General features: G+C 43.6%; 1 non-coding gene across 1 annotated transcript; it reads right to left on the bottom strand.

Annotated features, from left to right (window-relative positions):
• Positions 1 to 15916: 15916 nt before the first annotated feature.
• Positions 15917 to 15990, bottom strand: Trnav-aac (transfer RNA valine (anticodon AAC)). The gene has a single exon. It is a non-coding gene; the product is annotated as a tRNA-Val (tRNA).
• Between the last annotated feature and the right edge of the window lie 353 nt (positions 15991 to 16343).

Genomic DNA, 16343 nt, shown 5'->3' on the forward strand with positions numbered 1-16343 from the left:
AGAAAGTTTTTAATAAGATTTGTGAGGTTTTTTTTTAAAGAGAAGTGGTGGTGGTGGTGGTGGTGGCGACGGTGGTGGTGGTAGAGAAGAGAAAAAAGAAAATGAATAAAAAAAAGACGGTTCACTATATAATGGCGGTGTGGTGATGATGGAGGGAACGATGAAAAATATAATGGTGGAAAGTGTGAAGAGAAGTAAAATCATGAGAAGAAAATGTAGGTGAGATAGTGAAGAGATGATGAACGAGGGAAATATCAACAACAACGACAGCAATAACAAGACATCACCATTAACAACGACAACAACAACGGCAACAAGTAAACCACAACAACAACAACAATCAACCATCCTGTACAATCACACTTTAAACGTTCCTAGCTTCTCAACTTCAACCCTTTAAGCCTCCCTTCCTTCCCTCCTCCTCCTCTGCCTCCTCCTTCCTCCTCCTCCTCCTCCTTCTGACATCCTCTTATCGGCTTCTTGTGTAGACAGTGGAGGTAATTATGTGAGGGGAACGAGGGGAGGAAAGGAGAGGAGTGAAGGGAAAGGTGAGAGGGGGAGGGAGAGCGGGGAAGGTAGGGAGAAGAGTTAGAGAGGGGATGAAAAGGTGTGAGAGGAGGGAGAGGGTAAAGAGGGAGGAGGGAGGAGATGAGGGGGAATAAAAGGGGACCTACTTACATAGACTTACATAGAAAATCAGACCACACAGACCCCATGGTCCAGACTTGGTGGCCTGTCCTTAAACCTAAGTGATTTTACATTAATCAGAAGACTCCAAAACGTTGCATTTCTACTCTAGTTGATATTAAGTTGAAGGAAGGAGAGAGGTGTCGCTGTGTCACTAAGTTATATGCTCATTAATTTAATTCCTCGTAGGGCTAATGGGAAGTGAGGGGACAAGGGACCTAGTGAAGGGGGTGGGGGAGAAAGAGTAGGGAAGAGGAGAAGGGAGGGGAGACTGGCAGATAGAAGGAAGGGTGTTTAGAACAAATTTTAAATGGTGTGAAGGAAATGAGATAAGAGATACATAGCTAGATAGATGGGTAGATAGGTGTATAAATATAAACAGTATGTGTGTGTCGTTGAGTGAGTGTGTGTGTGTGTGTGTGTGTGTGTGTGTGTGTGTGTGTGTGTGTGTGTGTGTGTGTGTGTGTGTGTGTGTGTGTGTGTGTGTGTGTGTTCCTGAAGTACAGTTATATGAACATTACCTGAGCTTTGAAAGAAGTGCTCGACACACAAATGTCTTAATACGCCCCAAGTGGCCTGTTATGAGAGAGAGAGAGAGAGAGAGAGAGTTTTTTTTTAGTCGAGGGCTAAGCAATATTAGGCGAACGGGAAACATGACAGTGTGTTTAGCGTGAAATTCCTTTCCTTCTGTTTATCAATGAAATGTTTGGGTGTGTTTGTTAAACTTTATCTTTTTATTCTCTTTATTTTTAAGTCTAACAGGTCTTCTCTTTAGTGAGACAAAGTTAAGTAGTGAAGGACCTGGTTAAATAGTTAGTTGTATGGTTATGTATTTATTTATTTATTTACTAGTTTATTTTATTCTTTCCTTTCTTTTCTTTTCTTTTTTTATTCCTATTTTCTTCTTTGTTTTCTTTTCTTTTAGTTCTTTTCTGCTTTTATATAATTTTCTTTTCTTGATGTTCTTATTTCTATCATCCTCTTGAGATGTCCCTTGGTCCGGGTGAGCCTCTTTCACCCCGGAAGAGACTCACCCATAATTTCCTTGATGTTATTTAGAGCCGAAAATGCGGATGATGACTTTTTTATCTTTCTTAGATGCTGTGTTTCTATCGTCTCTTCTTTTCTGGTGTTCTTTTCTCTCTATTTTCCTTGTGTTGGTTTTTTCTTCCTTCATTTTCCTTTTTCTGGTGTTTCTACATCGGCTTTTCTTGGTGCCGTATCCTGCTACAGACGAGTCTCCTTCACCCCAGAGAAGCCTCGCCCGTACCAAGATACCACACCAAACGCCTGTGAGCTAGATTATTACTTCGATTTGTTGTTGTTGTTGTTTTCCCTTCTTGATGATGTGTTTATAAGTGATCTTTTTCCTGGTATTCCTTTTCTATATTATCCTTTCTCCGGTGTCATTTTTGTTCATTTCCCGTGTGCTGGTGTAGTGTGGAGTATCTACATCGCCTTTTCGTGACGCGGTATCTTGCTACAGCTGAGTCTCCTTCACCCCAGAGAAGGCTCACCCATACCAACATACCACACCTATGTCCTTAATCCTAGTTGTTCGTTTTGCCAATGCTGTGTTTTGTATCTGATTTTTTTCCGGTATTCATTTTCTGTATCACCCTGTCTCCGGTGTTATTTTTCTTTACTTGTCGTGTGCTGGTGTTGTGCAGAGTATCTACATCGCCTTTTCCTGGTGCCGCATCTTGCTACAGGGGAGTCTCCTTCACCCCAGAGAAGGCTCACCCATACCAACATACGGCACCGAAGGTCTTCATGCTGGATTTTTTTGTATCTGTTTGTCTTATTTTTTCCGTTATTTTCATGTTGGGTGAAGGAGACTTATCTATTTCCTGGAATTCCTCTCCTGTATTATCCTATTTCTGATGTTCTTTTTGTTTATTTCCCTTTTTTCGGTGTTTTTATCAGTAATATCCCTGTCGTGGAGTTGTTCTGAAATCGTCTTTCCTTGGTGCTGTGTGCTGATACGAATGAATCTCCTTCACCCCAGAAAAGACCCGCCCATACCAACACACAACACCAAATGCACTCCCTCCCCCCGCCCCTGGACACTCGGGGTATCCGGCACCGCCATGGACGCCCCGAGGGAGCCGAGACGCCCTGCCGGAACCTCTGCGCCCCGCGACGCTCGCCAGGGAGACCTTGGGCTCCCTGACGCTCCCCAGCACCGCCGAGGCGGGGGAGGGCGGGAACTCCAGACAACTGCAGAACAACTCCAGACGGGAATATTAAATTAATTGTAAACACCGTGACGGCGCAAAAGCCACGTTTGTCGAGTCTGGGATGGCAGGATGCCGGCCGAGTGTTTTGGCGCGGCATGCGCTTCCTTCTTTGTCCCTGATTTCTTTGTTTGTTTTGAGAGAGAGAGAGAGTTCAGAAAACTTAATGTACTAACAATTCCCTCATCCCCAAATAACACGGTACACAGAAAAAAAAACTTTCGTCTGATACCTCAAAAAATATGGAAAACATATATCGATGCTTACTGTACATTTTCCTTTTTTTCAACGTTTACACTATTCCACGTACACACCCTGGACGTGACTGCATAACGAATGCTTCTTTACATGCATACATAAGCACATACACACATATACATATATTTTTTATACCCGCTCTCTCCACGCACCGGGACCTGTTCATTAATCTACAACAGCAGCAGCTTTTAGTTCTCCCTGAACCTAAGGCATTGCCCTCATACTCACAACACCTGGAGAGTAATTATAAAGAAAGGTATCGGTGAGAATATTTCTTTTTCCAATCTTTTTTCTCTCATTCTTTTTCTCTCTTCCACATCCCTCTCTTTCTCGCTTTTTTCTCCCTTTCCAATCCCCTTCCTCCCTCTCTGCTTTCTTCCTTTCCCATCATGACCTCCACCTCTCCTCTCACACTTTCCCCTCCTTCCCTCCCAATCCCCTTCCTCCCTCTCTCTCTCTCTTTCTCTCTCTCTCTCTCTCTCTCTCTCTCTCTCTCTCTCTCTCTCTCTCTCTCTCTCTCTCTCTCTCTCTCTCTCTCTCTCTCTCTCTCTCTCTCTCTCTCTCTCTCTCTCTCTCTCTCTCTCTCTCTCTCTTTTTTCTCCCATTTTTCCTTTAATTTCTCCCAGGCCACGTTTTATGCTTGAAGGGAACACACACACACACACACACACACACACACACACACACACACACACACGACGACGCTGTGGATTGTGTGTGTTATTAGTGTGAGTGGAGGAGGAGGAGGGGTGATATGTGGGAGGGTGGGAAGGTAAGGAAGGGAAGGTAGGAGGAGGAGGGTAGGCCAGGGGTGGAGGAGGAAGAGAGAAAGGGAAGAGGGAGAAAGGAAATGAGAAAAGAGAAAGTTAAAGCTCCCATGAACCTACTTGGAAATTAGAAACATCACCATTATCATCACCATCACTACCACCACTATTATTACTACCAGCATCATCACATACACCACTAACACTACTGCCATCATCATCATTATCATCACCATCACTACCACCACTATTATTACTACCAGCATCATCACATACACCACTAACACTACTGCCATCATCACCATTATCATCACCATCACTACCACCACTATTATTACTACCAGCATCATCACATACACCACTAACACTACTGCCATCATCACCATTATCATCACCATCACTACCACCACTATTATTACTACCAGCATCATCACACACACCACTAACACTACTGCCATCATCACCATCATCATCACCATCACTACCACCACTATTATTACTACCAGCATCATCACACACACCACTAACACTACTGCCATCATCACCATTATCATCACCATCATCATCATTCCCACCATCATCACCCTCTTCATTATAACTCTTCCATTCCCATTCTAATTATTAAAAGACCTGTCAAATTAGCATCATATTAATCCATATATTTTGCATTATGAACCAATATTATAATGATGAATGGTGGCACTCGTGTGTGTGTGTGTGTGTGTGTGTGTGTGTGTGTGTGTGTGTGTGTGTGTGTGTGTGTGTGTGTGTGTGTGTAATAATATAATAATAATAATAATAAACGGTTTATTAAGTGATTGCAGCTGTAAAGCTGAAAATATACATGTTAAAAATATAATATTGAAATATAATAGAAAAAAAAGTACAATATGAAAGGGGTATAGGGAGTCTGGGGTGGTGGGGGGGGAGGTGAGGTGGTGGAATGCAGTGAGTTAGCGCGGTAGGAGGCGGTGTGGTTTTCCGGGTGACGTGTCAGGTGTTAAGCCCCAGGTCAACCCAAGGTCAAAAAAGGGTCAGGTCGCAGTTGATTGCACGGGTGCAGGTAGAAGCGGTGTCGGCCGTCACTCAGCTTAGCGATGACCTGCTAATCTCTCCAGCCGGTGAGACATGATAGGAAGAGGTGGACCGAGAAGCAGTAGGCGTGGGAACATCTAACGTCTGATCTGCCCCATGCCACTTCCCCAACCATGAGTCCACCTGAGTGACGGGCGTCAACACTGCACTTGAACCGAATTCTCCCAGCAGCATGATGGTCGGGCTGGTGTACCTGGGGCACCTGGGGGCCGGCGTCGGTTGGACGGTAAGGCGGTGTTGACGTCACACTGGCCATTTCTGCTCTTCAGTGTCTTCACGGCACCTCAAACGCACTGCACTCACTGTCTGTCACCATGATTAAGCTTGATGTCACAAAAGTTTCTTACGGTGTTGGGTTATTGATGAAAAGGGAGAGGGGGATGGAGGGGAAGGGGAGAGGCCAACAGGCTGGCCCCGGGCTGCTCCTTTCGGAGCGCCGTGACCAACGCCTGACCTCGGTCAGGTTTGGGCACCTCCTTGCTCCTCTCTCATCTCTCCAGACTCCTAATCCTCATCCTCATACTCCTCCCCCTCCTCCTCCTGTTCCTATCTTCTTCTCCTTCTCTCCATTCCTCTGAACTTTCCTAATCTCTTACATCCCTTTATCTAATTTTACTGCGAGACATTAATTTTCCTCTCTCTCTCTCTCTCTCTCTCTCTCTCTCTCTCTCTCTCTCTCTCTCTCTCTCTCTCTCTCTCTCTCTCTCTCTCTCTCTCTCTCTCTCTCTCTCTCTCTCTCTCGAGAGGTCAAACCGCACGCGCTCCCACTTCCGTGACCTCTCTCGCTTGCGATACCACCCTCGTGTGCTGTACTGCACTGTACTTAAGATCTTGCTGTGCTGTGTGCCGTGTGCTATTTCGCGTTGTGCTGCGTACTGCTTATTGTCAACCGAGTTAGCTGCCTGCAGAGGTGTGCTGTTTGCTGTGCGACCACGTGCTTCGCTGGACAGGATTAAGTGTTGCCCTTATTTTTACTAATTCTCTCTGCCTGCATCTACCCTCTCGCCGTAGCGCCCTGTAAAACATATATACACATATACACAAAACACAGTGTTACATTCTTTCCGCCACATTCTTTCTTTATTTCCAGATTCCACTCTACGCCACTCCCTATGCAGGTGTGCAGAGCTACCTGACCTGACTTGACCAGAGTATTCCCCAGAGACACAATAATCCTCTTAATTCCTCACCTGCGTCTCTCTCCCTCTCGTCCCTCGCGTTTCGCTCCTCCTCTTCTCTCGCCCCCCCCTCTCTCGCCTCCCCTCTCCATTGCCCCCCCTCTCTCTGTCTCATAACTACCCCCACTTGCCCCTTTCTGTCTCTCCTTCCTCACTCCCTATCTCGTTCCCACCCTCTCTCTCTCCCTCCCTTTCCTTCGCCCTCTTCCTCTCTCCATCCCCATCTCTCTCTCTCTCTCTCTCTCTCTCTCTCTCTCTCTCTCTCTCTCTCTCTCTCTCTCTCTCTCTCTCTCTCTCTCTCTCTCTCTCTCTCTCTCTCTCTCTCTCTCTCACACACTTATTCTCGCTTATTCACGCGCGCGTCCCTCTGCCCTACGAAAAATAAAAATAAAAGCAAATATATAGATAAACACTACTCACTTGCTCTCTCCTCCTTACCAAGATGGCGCTAAAGAAATGTTCGACTTGCACAGGAAACTTCTCTGGTCATTTCTTCTCGGGACGATCGACCGTCTGCAAGATCTGCCTGTTGACACAGCAGATGGAAACGAGACTCCTTCAACAGGACGAAAGGCTGACGGCTGGCGAGAAGAAGATCACCGAACTAACAAGTAATGTTGATACCTTGCAGGAGTTTAACCAGGCCAACATCGTCGCCCCTCCTGCAAGTGACGCCTCATCACCCTCCTCACCTGCACGCGATGCCCAGCCACCTTCCGACGAAGGCACGTCACAGTGACCGGTAGAGCTGACGCTGAATGCTTCACCCCGTGAGAGGAGCCAGACCCGCCCTAAAGCCATTTATCCTACTCATTGCTACAACAGATTTGCCATACTGGAGGAGGACGAGGAACAGAGCACCTTCTTGGTCGGTGACTCTATGATTCGCCATCAGGTGGTTGAATTCTGTGGCAGAGTCCCCCGTCGTAGGCGTAACTACTGTTATCCTGGAGCTGGTGTTGACGACATCACAGCTGCCCTGGACGAGGTCACCGCTGTGGCCTCTAATGACTCACTCTTTGTGATCCACACAGGTACAAACGACGTCACCACGACCCGGTCTGAGGAACTGCTGGACAAGTACCGTAGGCTCATCCAGCAGTATAAGTCTAAATCCCCTAATATTTTGATTTCAGGAATTCTACCACGGACATGGGATGAGGGCGACTTCTACAGTAAGGCCTTCAGCCTCAACAACCGCCTGCAGACTCTCTGCGGAGAGCTTGACGTCGAGTTCTTTAACGCCTGGAACGATTTCTACGGCCAGTAAACTTTTCCAAAGGGACGGCATACACCTGTCCCCATCAGGGCAGCCAGATTCGGAAGGCTCCTCAACAACGCCGTACGTAACGCCCGAACAACAAAAAACGACTCTCAGCCACGTCCTTCCATCCCGCCCGTGTAAATAGACACCATACACCGCAACAGACTCGTAACATTGAACCCGCCAGTACCACCACCTCTATTACCAAGCTTCAAGATAACCTAAGAGTCCTTAGTTTCAATGCGCGTAGCCTAAGAAACAAGTTTGATGAACTGCGATGTCTTGCTCTGACAGAAAACTTTGACGTAATTGCTATAACCGAAACATTAATCGACACCACTAATATTGATTTAAGTTCCGAATACAACATAGATGGCTACAGATTCTTCAACAATGATCGTGTAAACCGTAGAGGGGGTGGTGTCGCCCTTTTTGTCAAAAGCTACTTGCAACCCACTGACAAAACACCAAGAAACAGTAACGTTGAACATTTGTGCGTGCGAGTAAACACTGCAAAAGTCAATTTAAATATATCTGTCACTTACAGGCCTCCGGGGCAATCACTCGATGCCGATCTTGAAATGTACAGCGTCTTAAGGCAGTCACTTAATAACAGCGACTCACTGATACTAGGAGACTTTAACCTCCCCCATATCGACTGGGCGACACTGTCGGGTACAGAAGGTGAGTCCCACAGAATGATCGAATTTCTAGAGGAAAATAATCTAAGCCAAATGGTTTCGGAACCAACTCGACAAAATAACATACTTGACCTTGTTATAGCGACCCAAGATAACCTAGTCAGTAATGTCACGGTAGGAGAACACCTCGGTTCCTGCGATCATAAACTAGTGCGCGTTGACATTAGAGCTCAAACATCGGTGACTGAAAATAAAATAAAGGTGCCCAATTTCAAAAGAGCCAACTTCGTAGAAATCCGACGAAAACTAATAGATATGCAACTATCAGATGACGGCAATGTAGAGGACGCCTGGCTAAGCTTTAAAAATCACTTACTCACTCTGCAGGACACATTTGTCCCCTTGTGCGAGAAGCGAATTAACACTAATAAAAGTCCACCTTGGTTTAATAGCGAAATTAAACACTCAGTCAAGGAGAGAAAATTGTCTTACAGGTTAAAGAAAGAGCAAAGCACGCCCGAAAACATTAGACTTTACAATGATGCCAGGCGACGAGTTAACAGATTAGTGCGTCAGGCAAAGCGTAGATATGAAGAAAATATTGCAGCCAACTGTAAAAATAATCCGAAATCCTTCTTCAGTTACATAAACAACAGAAAGGCGATCAGAAGTGGAATTGGACCTTTAACAAACAGCGACGGTGCACTAGTGACTGACAGCCAACACGTTGCAAACCTATTAAACAATTACTTTTCCTCGGTGTTTAATAATAACAGTCCTCCCGCCACTACCACCAACACCAGTACTAATGTAAATCCCGAGCATGCATTGTCTAACTTTGAAATAAAACCCGATGAAGTCCTTAAAGCCCTCAAATCACTTAAAACAAATAAAAGTCCTGGACCTGACAAAGTATATCCAACTCTGCTGAAAGAAACAAAGAGTGAAATACTCTCCTCCTTCACAACCGTATTCAATATGTCCTTGCGACAAGGCATCGTCCCTTCAGATTGGAAGAAGGCTAACGTGACACCGATTTTTAAGAAAGGAGACAAAAAAGTACCAGGTAATTACAGGCCCATTAGTCTAACTTCGGTTGTAGGTAAGCTACTTGAGGGCATAATTAGAGACAAAATTGTGAGTTACCTTGAAAGCCACTCATTGATTGGGGACTCACAACATGGCTTCCGAAACAAAAGATCCTGCCTATCAAACCTATTAACCTTTTATAACGACCTCTTCACTGTTTATGACGTAACCAAATCACTGGACGTAGTCTATCTTGATTTCAAGAAAGCGTTTGATAAAGTCCCGCATCATAAATTACTTTACAAATTAAAGCAAATAGGTATTGACGGTCAAGTAAACCAATGGATCGCGAATTGGTTGAGCAACAGACAACAAAGAGTAGTGATTGACGGATTTAACTCAGAGTGGGCGCCTGTCACTAGTGGCGTCCCTCAGGGCTCGGTCCTTGGCCCAGTGCTCTTCATTATATACATCAACGACGTGGGTGTTGGACTCAATAACCGCATTAGTAAATTTGCAGACGACACAAAGATTGGTAACTCGGTTCTGACGAAGACAGGCAAAGCCTCCAAGAGGATTTGCACAAAATTTCAGCTTGGTCGGATAGATGGGAGATGCCCTTTAACGTAGACAAGTGCCAGGTCCTTCAAATTGGAACGAGGAATAAGAAGTTCGAATACGAAATGCGCGGCGTTAAACTCAAAAGCGTTCAATGCGTCAAGGACTTGGGGGTCAAAATCGCGTCAAACCTCAAATTCTCACAGCAATGCATCGATGCAGCAAATAAAGCGAACAGAATGTTGGGCTTCATTAAAAGAAACTTTGTATTCAAGAATAAAGATGTAATACTCCGCTCTACAACAGTTTAGTCAGACCCCACTTGGAATATGCGGTACAGTTTTGGTCTCCCCACCATGCAAAGGATATTGCTAAATTAGAAGGTGTTCAGCGTCGGGCAACGAAAATGATCCCTTCCTTGCGCAACAAATCCTACGAAGAAAGGCTTTCTACCCTTAACATGTTCTCTCTTGAGAAACGTCGCCTCCGAGGAAAACTGATCGAATGTTTTAAAATACTTAATGGTTTCACGAATGTAGACATATCAACATTGTTTATGATCGATGACACTTTGCGCACGAGGAACAATGGCGTAAAACTCAGATGTAGACAAGTAAATTCAGACTGCACCAAATTTTTCTTCACCAACGTTATAGTGCGAGAATGGAATAAGCTTCCACCATCAGTGGTCCAGTGTAACACGATTGACTCCTTCAAAAATAAGCTCGACCGTCACTTCCTTCAACTTAATATCAACTAGAGTAGAAATGCAACGTTTTGGAGTCTTCTGGACCATGGGGTCTGTGTGGTCTGATTTTCTATGTAAATATATGTAAATCTCTCTCTCTCTCTCACACACACACACATACTTGTCTGCCTCGCGTCTGTCTGTGTGTCGTGGTCATCGCCTGTTTTCAGGAGACAGTTTCCGCTCATCAGCATAATATTCTTTCTAGCATACTTTTTATCAGTGGTAATTTAGGACTATTTTTTCCTTTTCCGTCTTTGTTTCGCGCAACGGGCATAACTCAACCCTTTTCTGCCTATTGTTTTGTTGTAATTATCCTTCAGAGACACAACCTCTTAAATGTTATACTTTATTCATATGCTTTAAATTATCTTTTCAGCTTTCATCTAAATAAACAGTACTTCCCAAGCTTCAGGAAACACAACTCTTTATAATGTTTACTTTTCACATATGCCTCAAATCATCTATACACTTTGTCTTCTGTTAATTCACTGAACATCAAACACCATTCGCTATTCTACAGTAATCACGGAACATAATTTCCACACTCTTGAGCCAGTACAACTTATATAGTTCACTTCGATATATACTACAAACCGTATATTTTGTTTGTCTTACACAAAATCACTGAATAATAAACCCCATTACCCGTATATACATGTTTCGATAAACAATGTTAACTCTCTTATACTTTTAACTTCATATACTTATCATTTCAAGCTTTCGCATAAACTTCGCATCATCTATACTGTTAGCCTTCCATTACATCACCGAATATTACAAATCCCGTTAACCGTACAACCTTCCTCCCCATATACTCACTTAACCCTTTATATTATTAAATTTTCACACACAGGTACTTCAGATCATCTATACTGTTTACCTTACACATAAACCAAACATTATAAAGCCTATTAGCCGTTCAGCCATCCTCCTAACATAAACACTTAACTGTTACCTTATAGTGCTCACTTTTCACATATACTTCAAATCATCTATACAGTTTGCCTTCCACTAAATAATTACCATTACACACCCCACCAGCCGCCCAGTCTCCCCCGCGCCACACACTCCCGGCTCGGACTGAGGAGCGATATAATTAGTGGAGGAAAAGAACAGCGGCCTGGCTTTTACTCTCGAGGATAATGACGACTGGGAGGAAGGATTTTACAGTTGATTGCCAAGAATAAACATGGATACTCTCTCTCTCTCTCTCTCTCTCTTCCACTCACCTCTTATATTGTCTTTTTATTTCCTCCTTTACGATTACCTTACTCCGTTATCGTCTGGTTCTTTCTTTCTTCCTTTTCCTCCTCCTCCTCCTCCTCCTCCCTAACATGAGGATAACCTTGGCTCTCATCTCATACCTCTCATACCCTTCTTTCCTTCTTCTCGTCCTTACCTTAATTCCACCTTCCCTCCCTCCCTCCCTCCCTCCTTCCCTCCCTTAACTTCTTAATGGCTTTGGAGAATTATTGACGGAGTAATTTTGTGGGGAAAGACCATCCCACAAAACGGTCATGACACACTCACATACACATACACCCACCCACCCACACACACACACACACACACACACACACACACACACGCGCGCGCGCACGCACGCTCCCACGCTCGCTCACTCACTCACTCACTCTCACACACACACACACACACACACACACACACACACACACACAAACACACTCAACATACAAATAGAGAATTAGATTAGTGTGTGTGTGTGTGTGTGTGTGTGTGTGTGTGTGTGTGTGTGTGTGTGTGTGTGTGTGTGTGTGTTTGTAATTCACCTCTTGGTCTGCTGCGGGTCTCTCTCGAGACAGACAGCCGTTCCCTACTGAGATGCACAGTGCTTATAGTACCGGTCTTTGTGTGTGTGTGTGTGTGTGTGTGTGTGTGTGTGTGTCACTATGGTATTCATCCAGCGCTCATCTCTTTCCTTTCAGGTGTTTTTCAATTCGTTTTATTTCTTCTGCTTCGTTTTAAAACATTTTCGTCTCTCAGTTCGCTGCTTCGCTAGTTAGTCAAGCAATCAGTCGGTCAGTCGTCCAGTTTGTCTGTCTGTCAATATGAAGCTTATTTATGTGTCTCCCGATTTTTTCTAATTATCTGTCAGCGTGTCTGTCTGTCTGTCTGTCTATCTGTGAATCAATCTGCATTTGGCTTTCTGACTGTTAGCCTGTCTGTCTGTCTCTATATCTGCATTTGCCTTTCTCTCTCTCTCTCTCTCTCTCTCTCTCTCTCTCTCTCTCTCTCTCTCTCTCTCTCTCTCTCTCTCTCTCTCTCTCTCTCTCTCTCTCTCTCTCTCTCTCTCTCTCTCTCTCTCTCTCTCTGCCAGCGGGGTCGTGTACGGCAGGAAACGTTTCAGGCTTCGCTAAACTACAACCTTGACTCGCGAGGCTCAGGGCGGAGAGAAGAAAGAGAAAATAAGAAAGAAACTGCACAGAAAGAAAAAAAATACAGCACTTAGGAGATATAAAAGCCAAAGCAATGAGAGAAAGAGGACAAAAAATGAGAGACGCTTGCACACCTTCGCTCTAAAAATAGAGAAAATGATGAATAGCAAACAGAGAAATAAATATCATAATACTTATAGATGAAAGAGGTAGAAGACGGAAAGTTCATAAGAAAAAAAATGAAACATATGCAAATCTTCACCTTCCTCCCTCACCTACCCACCCACCCCAAATAAAAGAAAAAAAAATATTTGCAGAGAAAGAAAAAAAAGCAATGTCATAGCAGTAGCATGGCAATGTGTGAAAAAAAGGTAAAACAAAAAAAAACGAAAAAAAAACTGTGCGCACCTTCGCCCCTCAAATAATTAAAATGAAGAAATAATGAATTGCTCGGAAAGGAAAACAATGACAACGTTAAAATGAAGAAGAAAAACACTATAGAATTCAAATTGCATTCACCGGACACCTGACGGAAGGGAGCAACAATGAAAAAAATAGAAAAGCTAAAAGAAAACAATAAACACCTCAACCTGCATCAGCCGAACACTGAACATTGTAGAAACAAAACTTATCAGAGAAATAGAAAACAGTGATACAAAAAGTGATAAAACAGAATCCAACGACTTTATTTCAGAAAAAAAAACCTATTATTGAAAAGAAAACGATAAAACTAATGAAAACAGTTTAGTGGAAGACAAAAAAAAAAAAACAGACTCGGAAAAAGAATGTTGTAGAAAAAACAAGTGTAAGTTATTAGCAAAGAACCTTTTGTGAACGAATAATAAAAAAAAACTAGAAAAAAAAACTAAAAAGTATAAAACAAGTTGAAATAGTTTAGTTTGACACCAATGAGAAATCAGAGAGCAGCCTTCAACACACACACACACACAAACGAACATTCATAAAAAAAGCACTGGAAAAACTAATCCAACAAATGGTTTAGTGGACGCCATAGATATCCAAGACCCCCCGTCATGTTATCGAGTAGAAAACGGGAGGCGCGGACTGGAAAGAGAGAGTGGGAGGAAAGGCGCGGAGGGAGAAGGGAGAGAGGGAGAGTGTAGGAGGGACTTGAGGGCAGGCAGGAGGCGAAGATGTATAGGTAGGTGAAAGGAACGAAGGAGAGAGAAATAGGGAGAGGTGGAGGGAGAGAGCGAGGGATATTCGTAGAAAGGCAGAGAAGGGGAGGAAGAAAAAAAGGGAAAAGAGGAAGGATGGAGGTGGAAGAGAGGTGGAGATTTTCGTAGGAAAGTAGAGACGAAAGAGAGAATTAGAAAGATAGGTAAACACAGAGGGACATTATTGAAAATAGGCAGGGAGATGAAACACAGAAGGCAGAGAAGTACAGTTAGGGCTGATTACTTAGTTTATTGACCACAAATTTCAGTCGACATGCAAAATAATCTTAAAAGGTATCCTCTCTAATATAACACAACAAAACGTAGTATTGAACATAAAACATTAATGGTCCACTCCGCCCGGAGCAGCACACAGGACGCACCGGGCCTCGGCAAGTGTATCATGATGCAGATTAAACCAAACGGACGCGAGCATGTAATAGGAAAAAAATTGAGACGGAGATTAAACAGAGGCCGGGCATCCACTCCAAGGCAGTCCCTTCTTAGTGTGTGGAGTCGGAAAGTGATGGGCAAAGAAAGTATGGAATGGAGACGTGGATACGAAAACACGAAGCTACAAGGAACAAAGCATCGTAATAATAATAATAATAATAATAATAATAATAATAATAATAATAATAATAATGGAGTGAGGGATGCTTCATTAAGGCCTCAAAGGATCACCACGGGTCTGGCTTGATGAAAAGGAAGTGAAAGAGAGGGAAAGGAGAGATGAGAAAGGGAGGAGAGTACTGGGTGGAGGAATATAAAGGATTAAACAGAGCGGATGTTATAGTAGGATATCAATATATTATTATTATTTAATATCACCACGAAATGTAACGGGCTTGTCGGGGGGCGTTTAAAGGGTGTTGATTAAGACTTCAGCTTCCTTAAGGCGAATTATATTCGTAGCCTTTATGTACAAGAAGCGACGGAGCGAGAGCGACTGTCGTTGTGTGTCAGTCGGACTCTCGTGAAGGAGTGGCGAGTTACAGGTTATAATGGAATGCCCTAATGATATGGGTATATTGAAAGAATAACTATATAAACAAAGTGGTATGTTAAGTGAGTATACCATTGAAGTTCACGTTTTCTCTCGAGCGGTGAAAAGAAAACGGAGGCAGGGCACACTGATGAAGATTAACATTGATCAGGGAACTCACACTATACTCAATATACTCGCTAGCAAACAATAAGAAAGAATCAATATCGTATGCGAATGAACGTTACTCTCACAATTATGACTGAATAACAGTGTTAGGAACACAGAAATAAAAAAAAATCGTGCCCCTGCACGGACAATAATGAAAATAAGCCGAGTCGACATATTTGGACAAGAAGGGAATATCCACAAATACCAAGATTAATCAGCTGATGTAGTGGAGAGGGCGACGGCTTGTGATGTAATGTATTATTATTATTTAATATCACCACGAATTAGGCATACAATTGTCAATGGAAAAACCCACGACAGATAGATCACGCTACCTTATAGGAATGTCGTGAGTTTTTCCATTGACAATTGTATGCCTAATTCGTGGTGATATTAAATAATAATAATAATACATTGATATCCTACTATAACACGGAGAAAACAAGAGTGGAGAGAAATATACCAGAATAGGAAGAAGGAAATATAGAGGAAAGAACAAGAAATGGGGAGAAACTGAGAAAAAAGGAGGAAAAGTTGGAAAGTTTGGTTTAGTCGGCGCAACATCTGTGGTCATATGCCGAAGAGAGACAGAAGGGGAAGGAATTATAGGAGAAGGGAACAGATCCCAGGAAACGGGACACAACCCCCGATTAATACCTGGTACCCATTCACTGCTGGGTGGACAGGGGCGTAGGGTATCGGAAAAGCCGCCCAAATTTTTCCACTCCGCCCGGGAATCGAACCCGGGCTCTCTCGGTTGTTAGCCGAGTGTACTAACCACTGCACCACGAAGCCCTCCTCAAAAAAAGGAGGAAATAGAGTAAAAAGAAGAGTAGGGAGAAACAGAAGAATGGGAAGGAGTGAGTAAAGAGAAAAGAAAGAGAACAGTGGGGGGAGAGAGTTGTGTGTCGGATGAGAAAAAGGGGAATTATGAAAGAAGGGGACGCTGCTGAGGGGACAAAGGGTGAGATGGATAAAAAAGGGGAAAGAAAGGTGAAAAGGGAAGTGCACGGAGGAAGACAAGAAAGGACAAAGGAAAATTAGGTAGGAATTGTGTTTGGATACGACTGAGGCTTTAGGAGGAAGGGAGGGAAGAAAGGAAAAAAGGGATGCAGATGAATGAGAAAAAGATGAATAGGGAGAGAGAA

This window comes from Eriocheir sinensis, unplaced genomic scaffold, assembly GCF_024679095.1.
Source record: "Eriocheir sinensis breed Jianghai 21 unplaced genomic scaffold, ASM2467909v1 Scaffold222, whole genome shotgun sequence".
Classification (NCBI taxonomy): domain Eukaryota; kingdom Metazoa; phylum Arthropoda; class Malacostraca; order Decapoda; family Varunidae; genus Eriocheir; species Eriocheir sinensis.